This window comes from Petromyzon marinus, chromosome 51 (assembly GCF_048934315.1).
Source record: "Petromyzon marinus isolate PM22_M1 ecotype Great Lakes invasive population chromosome 51, UKy_Petmar_22M1.pri1.0, whole genome shotgun sequence".
NCBI classification, from domain to species: domain Eukaryota; kingdom Metazoa; phylum Chordata; class Hyperoartia; order Petromyzontiformes; family Petromyzontidae; genus Petromyzon; species Petromyzon marinus.
Window position 1 is genome coordinate 5,165,725 of NC_133717.1, and position 15,191 is coordinate 5,180,915.

Genomic DNA, 15,191 nt, shown 5'->3' on the forward strand with positions numbered 1-15,191 from the left:
CACGAAAGCTTTAAATAAAAATTTGATTTTGAAAATGTTGAACTTCTGGTCAAAACCAGCTACTACTGGCCAAGACTAATTGGAGAATCTTTCGAAATTGAAAGAATTATAAATAATTGTAACCGTTCAGATAGCTACCTCCTTAGTGCTGCGTGGAAGAGAATAATCAAATAATACATTATTTAAATGCATGCCAATAAAGGGCACCATATTTCAATAGGGATTACCGTTGGTACAGCTATTTTAATACACAGAATGGACAGGAAGGACAAGATGAAAGGGCTCTCATAATGCACATGCATGATGTACGTTGACTCATAATTCTCCCCCCCCCCCTCCCCCACTTTGCGCAAGAGCGCAGAAGTGTGATCACCACATCTACGCCTCTATATAAGGAACGAAACATTTAGACTTCTCCACAAATCTGGCTGTCGCCTGATGAAGCTAGTTGTAATTACTGGCGAAACGTCATACTCAGATTGTAAATGTTGTGGCTTGTCTCTCCAACACACCGGTGTGCTGTACTCGTGACGAATTGGCATGTTCTGTTTACGTGACAACCCTTACTAGTTGGCTGTGTTGGGTGGTGGAGGGTTTTAACGACACATTTATATATTTACGCGATCTAACCCAAAAAACCTCTTATGGATATTGGTCTCAAAAGCCTCCGTGTTAAACTCGGTTATAACTGTTTTTGTACTGTACGCGATGTTGTTGCTGCTTGCTAAGACATCTGACTCGGTTATAACTGTGTTAGGTTTTGTACTGTACACGATATTCACGTAAAATGTTTTCTCATTTCCTGTTTCAGAATATGGCTTCAGTTTGGAGTACTACAAAGTTGACCCAATACCAGCCAGCAGAGGTATTTATTAATTCTTAATTTACCGGTTTATGAACTGACCATCCTTTGGTTCATGCGCTTCTTGTACAAATTCCGTGAGTAATACAAAAATGGGTAAATTATTATTTTATGACAGTAATTGTAAGTTGAAAACGTGATTTCACGAACTACTATTGTTTTGCCAAATATAGTGCCTAGCGTAAATCCTTGTGTATTAGAGACATCTTCATCTAGCAAGTAATAGACCATGGTTGATAAATATTACAATGATAGATGAATCTATGAAGATGGAAAACAATGATTGACGTTCTCTGGTCTGACACTGGTGAAACTAGACCCTAAAGAAGGCTGTCTTTGGTACGGCTATTTTAGTACAAGCAATGGACAGGAAGTACCAGATCAATGGGCTCGCATAATGTGCACGCATAATGTACGTTGATTCATTAATCCTCCCCCCCCCACCTTGGACAAGAAGAGTGCACAAGTGTTGTCATCACATCTACGCCTCTATATAAGGAACGAAACAGGTGGACTTCTCCACAAATCTGGCTGACGCCTGATGAAGCTAGTTGTGATTACTAGCAAAACATATTCTTTGGGTCTTTCGGTAAAGTCACGTAGATGGTTCAAAGAAAATAACCATCTACGTGACTTTACCTAAAGACCCAAATAATTTGAATTCCTGCAGTCACGAAAACTTTAAGTCAAGATTTACTAGCAAAACGTCGTACTCAGATTGTAAATGTTGTGGCTTGTCTCTCCAACACACCGGTGTGCTGTACTAGTGATGAATCGGCATGTTCTGTTTACGTGACAACTCGTACTAATGATGGCGGGTTTGACTAGACTTTTCTATATTTACGCGATCTAACCCAAAAAAAACTGTATTATAGAAGTAATTGTGTTTTGTCGTTTTTCAGAATGTGGCTGGATCCCCGTAGCAGAACGCAGAGTGAACAGCCGGATCGTGGGAGGCTACGAAGCAAGGCTCTGAGAATGGCCCTGGCAAGAGAGCCTGCACAACTTCAACAGACTGACCTGTGGGGGCTCCCTCTTCAGTGACCGCTGGGTTGTGAGTGCTGCTCATTGCTTCCAGAGGTGAGCGTTTCTGTTGCTTCACATGTATTGTGAACACTTTACTCTGAGCTATAAATGCTCTGATACGTGCATTGTCCTTGTACTGTTCGCCTTTTGACGTTCTCTGGTCTGTCACTGGTGAAACTAGGTGCTAAAGAAGGCTGTCACTGGTGTAGGCCAAAGACAATCCATATATTATTATCAGAGCAAGTTTATTTGCATGTTCACCACAAGTACGTGTGGTTAATACAAACTTGATTCCTTGCTAAACGTGTTTGAACATCTTAACACCTTAAATTTTAATTTAAAGCTTTCGTGACTGCAGGGATTCATATTCTTGGTTCTTTCGGTAAAGTCACGTAGAAAGCACCAAGAATATCTTAACACCTGTTTTATTGCCAGAAAGGGTAAATCCTATTTTTATTTGTCATACTTTAAAAGGATGCATTGTGTTAAATGTTACACACACAGCAGACAAATTTGATAATCACAACTTGCAGCCCTTTAACAGACCGCTTTTGGGATGAAGGCCTTCGCACACCGTGTTGGTCATGGGGTGTTGTTCGGCCATACCTCACCACACTGGTCACGAATAACTGTATCTGTGGTTGGGAATCAAGCTTGGGGAATTAAAACGTGGGTCAACAGGTTCGTAAGTGCAGTGTGCTAACCAATGAACCACCGCTGCTCCCACTCACACAATGAATCACAACACCATTAGAAGATATTTTTGTAGAATTTTATTGCAGAAAGAGTTATGAATATAAGTGGAATAGGGATGAAGCATCTCAGATTTTTTTCACATTCAGGTATGATTTTTCGAAGTGCACTTGCAATCGTGATGCGTGCCGGCGCCACAGTCCAAATTTGCTTACTTGTAAAACTGACCCACACCAATTACTCAGTTGAGATTATACAGAGCAGCAGTCATCACCCCTACCGAAAGAACTTGGCAGGACCCTCCTGAAAAAGTCCTGAGACTCAATGAGGCTTACCTTGGTAAAAAAAAAAACATAATGCCCTATATTATTTTATGCTGACTGTGGTGGCTGTGTATTTACCCCCCTAGTAACAACCCAAACACCTGGACGGTATACCTGGGCCTGCACTCTCAGAACAATCTCAGCGCTTCAACTGTCGTGGCCAGAAGCGTTAACAGAATCCTCATCCACGAGCGCTACAACGGAAGCAGCCATGACTATGACATTGCTCTTATGGAGCTGTCAGAACTTATTTCCTTCATCGATTACATACAGCCAGTTTGCCTCCCACCTCGCTTTCAGAAGTTTCCCTACCCAGGGAAATCATGCTTCATTTCTGGTTGGGGAAAAATTTTGAAGGTGGTAAGTCCATAGGTGAAATATTCCAAACCTGGGAAAACACGTGATTTCAGAAGATACTTTGACCACTAAATAGAGCATAGTTTGAGATATTATTTAGTATCCATAGCTCAGTGTCTATGGGGTAAGAACAAAGCAACCACAGTATTGTCATGTTTTGAGCCTCCACACGACCCGATTAACATTCTAATAAAATCGATCTTCTCATAGAAAGCAGTTCCCTTCTGTTTAAACTCAGGATTACAACCCTTGAGTTGTTTACATTGGGTTAAATGTAGCACCTCTAATGTACAACATATACAAATATCAAAAAATCCATTGCTATGCCCACGATTCAAGGCATGTATCGTGATTTTAATGTATGAATCGGTGCAATGTTATTTTCCGACGGCACAAGTTAAACATAATCGATAGTTGAACATTTATTTTATTTCGGGGGAATGTTTGTATAATGAAAAACAAATATAATATACACATCTCTTCTACTGAACAATTCCTTTGATTTAATGGAGGCTCAAATTTTTGTTCGGAAACATTTTTTTGTAAAAATCCTTTGGAATAATGATGGCAGTCGGGTAGCAGAGCTCTCTGGTGCTCGAGGAATATCTGTAATAGGCATTAAGCTGATATACAGGTGATATGTTGTTAACATTTAAATGTACCACAATCTAAGTCTTGATGAAATATAGTACTTCACTTTAAGATGTTTTCTTGTTCGTGTTTTTGTTTTTTTGTTTGTTGTGGTTGCACCCGATTCAAGAGCCGAATGGCTCACAGGGCTATACCAAAGTAAATAAATAACTGGAACTGAAACACGGTTTCCAACACGAATTCTTGTCCTGAACAGGCTGCACACCCGACCAGCTTCAGGAGGCTTCAGTAGAGATCTTCAAGACGTGCGTCACCCCAGGGCCGCAGGCCTATAGCCCATCTCTAATCACCAACAGGATGCTGTGTGCAGGGTACCTCGAAGGAGGGGTGGACACCTGCCAAGTGAGCTGCCATAACAACCAACAAGATGCAATTTTGATTTAAAGCTTTCGTGACTGCAGTGATTCATATTCTTGGTTCTTTCGGTGAAGTCACGTTGAAGGGAAACTAAAATATATGCGAGAATTGTATTGTTTTATATATTTTATTATTTGTTTCCCTTCAACGTGACTTTACCGAAAGAACCAAGAATATGCAACTCTCTTGCCTAAAAACCATCTGGAGCACATGACGACTATGGGCTCAATTATGTTCCACCAGGGGGAACTCGGAAAGCAAACTTCTCCAATCAATTCATGAACACATTTTGGTACCAATTTACTGGAAGGAGCGTGGGTGGGCCAACATCAACTCGACCTTCAACAACAATGTCCTCCTTCAGGATCCCAGTCCCATTGAACATTTCAAGCTGGCCTCAGTTGTACTGCTCTTTGCATTGAACATTTAAACCTAATTATCGGGCCTTTTGACATCCCCTCTTTGGTATCATGACATGCCATTGCTTATACTGGATCACTGTAATCATCGCTCCATCAGGCCTCCTTGTTCGTCAGTCAACTTCTAACATTGGTGTCGTGTGTGTCTGTTGCAGGGAGACTCTGGGGGTCTCTTGGTTTGCCAGGACTCAAACGGCCGCTGGTTTTGGTACCTCTCTGGAATCACCAGCTGGGGCTATGGCTGTGCACGGGCTTACCAGCCAGGTGTTTACAGCAGGGTCACCAAATTCTTGGACTGGATTCACCAGAACATGCAGTAGTCTATTATACCATCCTGCACCGATATAATACTATAGATCATGGATATTAATGATGGGAACTGTAAATCAAAATAATTGATGCAGGCAATCAATATGTAAAAAATAAACGCATTGTAAATTGTTGTTAAAATGTTCATTTATATCGCTGAATACTATATTTTAACTGCACCAGAATGTAACAAGGTTTGCAAGTCAATAGATGAACAAAGGTTTTGGGTCAAATCAGACAACTCTGATAGTTGTTTACATGGTATTTTGGTTTTGCAACACCTGTAATGGGGCCTGGCAGAGCAAAAATGCATATGATGTTAAAACCACTGGACCAAGGTGGAAGGGTGATTGTTGGCATTGGCAGGAGATGAATACAGAACTTTATATTTTTCAATGTTGCTTAATTCTGTCAACATTGACACAATGGACAATTGATGGACTGTCTAAAATATTTGACCCAACCTGATTATACATGACAGCAAAATTAATTGCTGTCTAAACTATATACGATGCATTTATTTGTTATATTTTGACCTGTGCCATCAACTCGCGTCTCTCATACATTAATTGCAATGGCTGTTGAGCAGTAGGGGTACTCAGGCGATCTATAGATCTTCTAGGGGACCACTGCAATGATCGGCGCATCCAGACGAGATGATGCGTTCCACAGGGAGAACGTCCTTCATGGAGGTTGTCTAAGAGTGTGTCCATGGCAAGGTTATCGGTGATTTACCTTCACCTTCCCTGGTCAACACAGCCCATGAGTTTGTGAGTTTTGGTTTAATAACTACATAAAAAAGAGTGGTTTTGCACAAGGAGGCTGCAAAAAAAACAAGTTTGTGATGCAATTCGCTTGTCACATTAAAGTTACTTAAGATGCCTCTGTGTAAATGGCCTGATATCAAAACCATTGTCATAGTGTGCATAAGAAAACTATGGGAAAATGTAATGAAGAAAATACTTTATGGAAATATAAAAAAAAAACATTTTAACTGTTTTTGTGGTATTCCAAAAATCATGGCATATTTGATTGGGTAAGATGGTTTACTAGTTGGGGTTTGAAAATGGCAATGATCCTTCATAATGTGAAAGACTGAAAGCTGCTCTTATGAAATTTAAACTTTCTTTTTAAAAACTGATTCACACAAAGCGACATGCTATTTGCCACAGCAATCCGTAATTTATCTAATGCATTTGGAAATCGATGTATGCTTAATAGTAATCTGGTGAATAAAGATTTAAAATGTGTAAAGTATAACATGTGTGTGCCTGGGTGACTTTTGGTCAAATCTTGAGATTAGGGATCTTATAAAAAGTTATACGACTTTCTATCAAAACCTCCGCCGCAGGGGCCGATCTTGACACTGCTGGCACAAGTCATCAACGAGTCCAATCAGTTCCAAATCGTCTTGTGCCACATCAGTCCATCTCTTTTCGAGCCTGTGCCACACCTGTTTAGACCCAACTAGTCAAACAGAAGCTGATTCGGCATGCCGTAGATGTGCATGCAGGATATATGACCCAGACAACTCAGCCCTCGCTTGACAGAGGGGCTCACTGATGATGGGAATGCATCCAGATCTTTGAAGGATCTGTGAGCTCACACAATCGTCTGGTTAAACCCAGGATAGATTGTAGGCAGGCTAGCCTGAATGTTTAATACCGGCACAGATATTCCATTCGAGGGCTCCACATTTAGCAAGCTTAGAGAAGTGACAACTGTGGTGGAGAAAACCCAGAGCTTTGAAGTGATAGACCAAGTTCCTTCCACACAGGGTTATGCAGATAATGAAAATATACTGCCGCTCGAGTGATTCGTATTGAGGCATGGGCTCCCAAAACAGGAGCTAGTCATAATCACACTACCCAGGTATGGAGCATTTTATGAAATAAAATACCCAGGCAGGTGCTTTGTGTTTGTGGGGCTGATGGTAAGGCATCATCTATTCGTAGCGTGCACCTATGAAGGCCGGAAGAGTTCACAAGGTGTTGGATGGCCAGCACCATGGCAAACCGCCTTTGTCTCCGCAGTTGCGATGCTTACCACACCAGGTACTCATTTGAGGCTGAGTCGACCTTGGGGAGGCCCAAGATCGGTTCAGATAATCGTCACTGGTGTTAGCGGAAATCGAACTCGTGTTGCTGGGTTTATAGCGCTGCGGACTAACCATTGCACCCCATCGCTCCCCACTATTCATGTTTCTCTCAACAACAAACATAGATCCCCCGTATAGCCTTAACAGATTAATGGGAGAAGTGCTGTTAGTGAGAACCCATGAAGGCCGACACGCCACACGAGGGAGTGGGTGGCCAGCACTACGCCCGGCCGCCTTTGTCTCCCTAGTGGCGATGTTTACAGCCCACCAGGTACTCGTTTTAGGCTGAGTCGCCCTAGGGCAAGTCCTGGACCGGTTCAGATTATCGTCACTGGTGTTGTCCGTGAGCGGGAATCGGGACTTGGGTCGCCAGGTAGCGCAGCGCGTTAACCGCTACACTACCGCTCCCCATATTTGTTTCTCTCACAAACTCTCACACACGCTTTTTCTATGTGTCACTCCCTCTCACGCAAACACACACTCTCTGTCCCTCTCTCATTCTCTATCAATGATTCACTCCGTCTCACGCTCTGTCTCAACAACAGACACTCTCCATCACATTGCACACTCTCTGTCCCTCTCTTTTTCCCACACACGCATTCTGTCAATCGCACTCTCTGCTACATCACTTACTGTCTCTCTCTAAAACTAACTCTCTCTGCATCTCTCCCTGTCCATCTCTCGCACTTTCACACACTCTGTCTCTCCCCGTCCCTCTCTCACACACTCTGTATCTCTCCCTGTCCTTCTACACTACCGATCCCCACACACACAAAGCCTTTACATTTGGGGCAAGTGCTGTTTGCGATCACCTATTAAAAGGCTGCACGTACAAAGGGGCCAGCACCACGCCCGACCGCCTTTGTCTCCCCAATGGCGATGTTTAGACACCGCACTAGGCACCCATTTGAAGCTGAGTTCACCAGAAATATCGCTACATATTACCTGGTGATGGCACATAAATAATAAATAACTCATCAAATAAGGAGCTACTGCAAGATAACTTCGCCTCTTATATGTGTAATGTATTTTCCATTTAAGTCCGCAGAGTGATTGACGAACGCGTTCGTGTTTAGAGACCACCAGCCTGGATATCCCGGCCAGGCTGGTGGTCATGTGACAGACGCGCGCCTCCCACGTGACCGGTGGTGACGTCACGCGAAGACGTTGGACGTGACGTCAATCTCAGCAGTCCACCGTCACCACAGAAGCCGCTGGTTCCGAAGAGGCGGAGCTCAATCTGCTTCTACATCGCGTCTTGTAGGGATTTATTTATTTATAAAGATGTACATCTTCATGAAGGACATCAACAGCGCTACGATGAAGACCAACTCACAAGGTTTGTGTGTGTGTGGTCAACCTGCCGTAGCGCTCACCAATAAATCAGAATCAGTTTTTTTAGCCTGGAAAAATCCGATGAGCTATGAAGCTCTTAAATTTCGATTTAAAGCTTTCGTGACTGCAAGCATTCATTTTCTTTGGTTCTTTCGGTAAAGTCACGTAGAATGAGAATAAAATAATAAATTGATTAAATAAAATAACACAATAATATTCTCACGACGTTTCGGCCACAACACAAGCGGCCTTCATCAGGTGAAGGGACGAGACTGGAGGACAGCGCTCCAGACAGTCTCGTCCCTTCACCTGATGAAGGCCGCTTGTGTTGTGGCCGAAACGTCGTGAGAATATTATTGTTATTTTATTTTATCAATTTATTATTTTATGAAGCTCTTGTTCAACATGTCCAGTAAAATATGTACACGATAAACTTTATTACACACCACACACACGGCTAACTCATCACTCGTGTAAAATAAACACGGGCCGTCCATAAATGACGTCTAGCACCTAGTGGGGGGGGGGGGGGTCAGACATTTGTGACGATCCATGTCTTGCTCCCAGCGCGTGTAGACAGCCTCAGGCCTTAGCTTGGCCCGACGCTGGGCCCACCAATTGCTGAACTATCTGGAGAATTGTGGAGGGAGGTACACATGTGCAGACACAGAGACACCCTTACACACGTGCATATTAATTCGTTCATCAACTCTAGGTTGGCTATTTCATAGCTTTACACTGCGTTTTCAGGTTTTACCATGTGAACATCCCAAGCACGTGGAGCGAAACGTCAAGACATGCCAAACAATATGCAGTATAACACAAAACATGTCAGAGAGCTGTACAGAACAACTGCTAAAACCTAAGTAGTAGCTGTTTTTCATTTAGCTCGTTGTCAATCCACTACACTCTTGTCAGTCATGGGAGTTGCTTGTCTAATATTATGAAACTATGTAGCAAGTGTCTGATCGGAATAACGCATGATACTTTGTCCAGTTGACTGGTGTTCACTGCTTAGCCGGTGCACACTGCTAACAAGCTGTCGACCTGAGTTTTATTCCCAGCCGTGGCTAACCTCAGTGGGGAGTGGTATCTGAATCAGTTCTGCGCACTAGCTTCACCAACCCGAAATGAAGACAGTGGTGATGTATGGTCAGATAAGCCCCAGGACCCAACTGGCATGAGGCACCCCTCATTGAGCAGTGGATTGACAGCACTGTACATGTGCATGTGGGTCTGGAATGCTATTGCCAATAAACTTCAACTTGAATCACTACCTATGAGATCTTCACTCAAAACTGCTCTAGAGGAGTTGTACACCCCTAGCTGCCACTGCTATTCAGTGGCCTTAAAATATGGCTCTAGATTTTGGTGTTATAATTTATTTGTGTAGTTTATTGTTAAAAATTCGGTCACAGTCCCTATGATCACTGTTACATTGCATTTATGGCTTTTATTTTGGTGATTTCGAAAACGTTTTTTTGTTTTTGGCCATGTTTTTGTTTATTGTAGTACGGAGTTAGACTGATGGCCTTAATCTTAGTTGTCTTGTGGTTGTTGTTGTTATTTGACTTGCATCCCACTGGGATTTTTGCACACAGCGTTGGTGTACGGTGCTATTTCAGGAATATTTTTATTGTTTTTTTTCCTGGATTTTCTGTTTGCACAGTCACATAATCACTTTAAGATGTTTTCTTGTTCATGTTTTTTGTTTGTTGAGGTTGCACCCGATTCAAGAGCCGAATGGCTCACAGGGCTATAACAAATAAATAAACTATGAAACTATGATGATGTGTGACGGGGGGGGTGGGGTGGGTTTGAGAAATGTGACGTCACATCAAAATGCGCCACTTTAAATAAATATGGAATTGTTATAACACAAATTTTTATTTATTAATTTTCATTATTAACTATTTGATTATTTAAATTTACTAATGTCTCCTTTTATTTATTCCATGAAGGAGCATTTTGCTTTTCCATGGGAGAATGGAGAAGCTTACATTTTGAATTTGTTTTAATGATTGTTATGAAACATTTTGATTCTAATGATTCTACCAGGGTTTTTCATTCTGTGGAATGAATATATGATTGTTATAATTGTACTCTACATTTTGCTTTGTTATACCACAAAGTTTAAAGTATTTTTTTAATAGTTATAATAACTTTTTATATTTTATGATTATAAGATAATTTCAATATATTCTGAACATCTGCAGTTTTAGTTAGACGTTGAATATTTTCAAGTGAATTTTATGCTAAATGTAAGCTTTCCAAAGCCTCAGTTTTGTATACGTGTTTTCTCCTATAACATCTGAGTGCAGCGCCACATTAAATACGCACTACAATGACAATAGTTTAAAGCGATTAAAGCATGTTTTATTTTCAAAATGGAAATATAATTTGGGGGGGGGGGCAGAGTTTTGTTACATCATATTTGAGGGGAGGTCTGACTTTTTGTGACGAGGGGGGGGGGGGTCTAAAATCGTCCAAAATCGCTTGACGTCATTTATGGACGGCCCCATAGCACATGCGAGAGAACGGGGGGGGGGGGGGGGTAGCTGTGTGGGGGGCACAGTGATGGGTAGAGGAAGACTTGGTGGTACCACTCAGTGATTGGTAGAGGGAGACGCGGTGGTGGCTCCTCTCAGTGATGGGGAGAGGAAGACGTGGTGGTACCTCTCACTGATGGGTATAGGAAGAGGCGGTGGTGGAACCTCTGAGTGATGGATAGAGAGGGAGACGCGATGGTACCTCTAAGTGATAGGTAGAGTGAGACGCAGTGGTGGTACATCTCTGGGTGCTGCTGCGCAGGGGGTCGGCGCCGCAAGCGAGGAGGTCGTGACCCGGAGGAGGAGGAGAGCGCTGCCAAGCGACAGCGGTCGATGGAGATGGACCACAAGCACAATCTGTGCATGCGGACGGTGGTTTTTGGAGGTGAGTGGAGTAGAGAGGTGAAACAGGAAAGTTCAGAGAGTGTGTGGAGGAGATAAATGAGATGGGAGAGTTTGGAGAGTGTGTGGAGTAGAGACGGGAGAGTTAGGAGAGTGGAATGGAATAGAAATTTGGTGAGGTAGGAGAGTGTGGAGTAGAGTGAGATGAGACGGGAAAGTTCGGAGAGTATGTGGAGTAGAGATATGAGGCGAGGCCGTCTGTACCCGTACCTGAGGTCGCATCTGCACCACCCCCCTTGATATATTATCTTTCTCAAACCTTCCAAACGGTTCCTCCTTTCCTGCCAAATCTCTCCCCTCCAGTCCTCAGCCAATTCCCTGCCTCCTCCTGCCCAGCTGCAATCCTGCCGCCTTCCATCTTCACGAGCCCTTCTCTCACTCTCCCCCCCCCCACACACAGTTAATTGCGTCTCTGCGCCACCATGAATTCCTTCGTGTAAATTCTAAACTGAAGCCCACTGAGCAATAAAGCTCTTTTTCGACCTGGCCACAAATGATAGCTCAAAGAATTGGCTTATCGGCGTGTGGTAATGTATAACAGCCAAATAATCGAAACGCAATTTGATTCTACATGTGGAGGGAAAAATCGGAGGACCCGGAGAACAATTCACGTGGCCACGGGGAGAACGTGCAAACTTCAAATATGCAGGCATCAGGGTTGGGATCAAACCCACGATATCCTCTATCACTGGCGAGGTAGTTAACATCGAGCCACCGGGGTGCCCCTGATTCACGCATTCTTACCTCCAAACTGAGACTCTTGTGCCCCGCACCCCCACACCCCCTCTTGTGTGTGCAGACCCTGACAAGCGGACAGCGACCAAGCCTGCGGCCCCACGACACAGGTCCCGGAGCCCCCTGAGAGTGCGATGCTCCGTTGATGGGGAGTCGATTGGGTCCCGCATGTGCACTGTCAGCATTGGTGGTGGGGAGCAAGGAAGAGGTGGACCACGCCGACAACGTTCCCCACGTTCCCCACTCTGCCGCTCCCATCCGGTGGATGAGAACCACGATGGGCCGAGTTCCAAGCGGCCATCGTGAGTAGAGCTGCGAGTGCACACGAGCGTGTGTGTGCATGTGTACATGCCGAGCAGGGTGCAGGGTGGTGGAGCAGTGGGACCCATTGCTCTACAACAACACCAGGTTGACCCGAGTTTATTACCAGCCATGGCTAACATCAGTGACCAGCAATAATTGAACCGGTCCCGAGTCTCTCCTAGGTCGACTCAGCTTAAAAAAGATATCACCTGGTAATGTATGTAAGCATTAGCAGCCAAAGACAGCCAGATGTAGTGCTTGTCATTGTGCAATGTTTATATTTTAATATCTCGCTGACAATACTTTGCCACAACAGCCTTCTTCGTAGGGCCATTGCCCAAAACGTCGCCTATTATACATTTCTTATTTTAAGGCCACAGTGTTATTGGCTGACGAGTTTCTTCTCTATCCCACACGTCGGTGGGATGTAGTCTACCAGCGACTTGTAAGAAAGAAGTTAAAGCCCTGGGTGTAGCCTTGACACAGCCTAACTTAAAGCGTAGCTTGGCATAGCCAGGACAATGAATCCGCGTTTGTTTTTGGTGTTCGGCCACGTGGTGCCAATGCTTGACGTTAACCCTCTACCACCCAACGAGGTCGTCAAATTTACAAGATTTTGTTTACACTCGCCGATGTATGGGTTACATTCTGTTCAATGAATCTCCTCGCCTGTGGCTTAGGACTCTTCACTACCAACATTAACATGAATCAAACTTGACACGGTCTCCGTTTAAGTGAACCGCATGCTTAGCTCGCATGGCTGCCTTCGGCTCCTCGTTCACCGCCGCGCCCTCTCGTTGTGTTCCAATCAGAGTGTGGAGCAGGCTGGGTCCAATTGGTGCGCCGTCGCACACCACCTCCGGTCCCGAGGGCCATCGGTGGCAGCGGTTGAGCGTTGTCCCACCTGTGACGACGCGGGCCGAGCCGGCGGAGTACCGTGCTCCGGCGCGCAACGTCAGCCAGGAACCATCCACTTGGTACCAGATCACGGTAAATGCAGTGGCCGCACACACGTGGACACAGTCGGTGGTTATCTCCGTGGTATTATTGGTAAACATACTATGTGCTATCTGCTTTACAGTGGACCTTAATTATCCAGTGATGTCATATGCTGGCGTGATGGTCGGAATAAAAAAAAAAAGAATTCAAATTACACAATTGGGATGACACAGCAATGTTGCCCTCTCCCCCACTGCAAAAAACATGGAAGGACCCTCCACAAAAAGAGTATTGAGACTCAGTGAAGCTCTCCTGAATAAAAACGCATTGTAATAATACAGGGGCAGATCCAAAGGGGGGTAACAAGGACAATCCTTCGGAAAGCCTTTCGCAAACTGTTGGAGCAGGTGCTGTTCGTGGGCACCTTTTAAGGCCAGCATAGCACCTCAGGGTATAGTGTGGTTGTTACCTCAGTGCTCATGTTTACACACGACACCAGGTACTCATTTAAAGCTGAGTCGACCTAAGTGAGGCCAACAACCACTTTATTTGGCCATGAGCGGGATTTGAACTTGGGTGGCCAGGGTTTGTAGGGCAGTGTGCAAACCACTGAGCCAGCACTCCCCGCAGACACACGTACACGTGCAGGCTTACAAATTGCTTGGGGTCTTGCTGGCTTGGTTGGAAATTTGGGATTGTGGGTCTGGGATATGACCTCATGGACTAATTCCTTTGTTGGGATAACGTTTTTCTTGTTTGTGCCTTTTGTTTTGGTGCCATTTCTTAAATTGTTTGTTGATTCTTGATTTTGCTTGCTCGTAGGGTTTTCATTTGCTTTGGCAGTGGCTGTATGTGTGATTTGGTCCGAAAAATTATTAATGTCCGTTGTGGGATGCTTTTAGCATGAATGATGCTATATAAAAGTAAATATATCTTATTGTTCACTCCTGGCCACTGCTTCTTGTGTCCCCAGATTCCTTTTGGGAGGAAGTACGGCAAGGAGGGGCTTCTGCAGTTCCTGCAGCAGGGCTGCTGCACGCCCTTCACTCCGTTGCAGGTATGCGCGCGAGAGATTAAGCGATGTGTTCAAGCTGGACTGCTTACAATCCATCCTGGGTTTAACTATCCTGTGTTTAAACTATTGGTCAAATGTCCAAACTGTGATTTTCTATTCATCACTGTATGCCCAGATTAATGAAAAGGCTTTGATCTTGTATTTGAATAACAAAGTGATGGTGTCGATTTGTCAGATGTGGAGTGGGAGGGTATTCCAAACGGTAGGGGCTGTGCATGAGAAATCTCGTCCATCAATGGGACCATGCCCACCACGCTACACCATTGATGACAACACTGTGCCTCTCTCCAATATTGTGTCTGTATGTGTGTTCTTCTCAGTTCCACTTTGAGGGAGACATGGCAACATTCTATGTGGTGAACTACATGGTGGCCTTGAACCTCAAGGCGCTGTCACGGAAAATTGTCTTTCCCGACAACTATAGGGTGAGTGCGCCAGGGAGGCAGGAGGTGATAGGCCGACCGCTATGAGATGTAAATGTTACATCAGCTGTTTATAGCTGGAGATCACAGCATATCAATAGATTGTTTAATACATCTGTCCAGAACTTTGAGCGTACTTGACTTGAATGCGTACGTGTTTTTCCCCTGGACAGTGCAGCTTCTGCCTCCAACCTCAATGCTCATTCAGGGAATTTGCCGAACAATCCTAATACAGGATCCTCGTGAACAAGTCTTGAGTCTGAGCAAGACTCTCCTGGATAATGAGAGGGCATCATTATTATCCTCATGTAGCCTTTCATAGTGGCCCCAAGAGGT

The 15,191-nt window shown here is 44.2% G+C and overlaps 1 long non-coding RNA gene across 1 annotated transcript; it reads left to right on the top strand.

Moving 5' to 3' along the window:
- Positions 1-376: 376 nt before the first annotated feature.
- On the top strand, positions 377-6,254 carry LOC142931245 (uncharacterized). The gene is made up of 3 exons (XR_012947253.1): positions 377-865; positions 1,765-1,942; positions 4,844-6,254. It is a non-coding gene; the product is annotated as an uncharacterized LOC142931245 (long non-coding RNA).
- The last annotated feature ends 8,937 nt before the right edge of the window (positions 6,255-15,191 follow it).